This window comes from Rattus norvegicus, chromosome X (genome assembly GCF_021556685.1).
Source record: "Rattus norvegicus strain SHRSP/BbbUtx chromosome X, alternate assembly SHRSP_T2T, whole genome shotgun sequence".
Taxonomy (NCBI): domain Eukaryota; kingdom Metazoa; phylum Chordata; class Mammalia; order Rodentia; family Muridae; genus Rattus; species Rattus norvegicus.
In genome coordinates, this window is record NC_141554.1 from 71,405,458 (window position 1) to 71,406,476 (window position 1,019).

Consider the following 1,019-nt stretch of genomic DNA (forward strand, 5'->3'; position numbering starts at 1 on the left):
TCTGTGTTCTGCTTGAGACAGTTCTCCAAACAGTTCCTTCCTGCTATTCTCAAAATTCTCTAGATAGCTCATCTCTCTCTATGTTCTGGTTGAGACAGTCCTCCAAGTGCTCTTCTAAAAACCTTCTGTGAATCGCTCACTCCTGCAGATCAGAAGCTCAGTCTTACATTTTACATATAAATCCAGTCATTTACTCAGGTTTCCTTTGGTTTATCCTATGAATCAGCATCCCTTGACCCTAGCCCCTTAATTCTTTTTTTTCCCCCACAGTCCACCGAGGCTTTTTATTCATGCTTTACATTTAAAAAAAGAATCCCAGGATTTTCCCTCCTGTATGTCTGCCTCTGTTAAACACATATGGTAAAATGTCTGAGTGGTACCCCTTCTTTTTTTTTTATTTTATTTTTTAACTTGAGTATTTCTTATTTACATTTCGAGTGTTATTCCCTTTCCCGGTTTCCGGGCAAACATCCCCCTAATCCCTCCCCCTCCCCTTCTTTATGGATGTTCCCCTCCCCATCCTCCCCCCATTGCCGCCCTCCCCTTCTTAAAATTAGCATTGGCCTTCAGGTCTGGACTCTCTGTGTCCTAGTCTGGTCTTGAACTCAGCAATCTGCCTGCCTTTGTATTTTTCTGACATTCTAACTCATAGTGTAGCTACCTCTGTTCCTTTAGATTCATGAGGCCCCTCATAATGCATATTGCATCCTTATATTTTCCATAGTTGAAAAGTATATATTTTTGAACTCATATTTTTAGAGTTCTTCACAGCCTAAAGGGCTGTCCTGAATGTCCCAGTGTTTACCATTTTACTGAGACATTAGCCACACCTTTGCCTCCTGGACTCCTGCTGTCTGATTGTCACGGAGTCATTAACATGAACAGGGAAGACATGTTTAAAGGAGGATGTAAAATAAGTATATTATTATACAAAGAAGCCTTATGCCCTTGGCAGCCATTGACACTCTTGGAGGCCCAAATGTGCTGGCCCTGTTCACCACCATATCATTCTGTCCCCA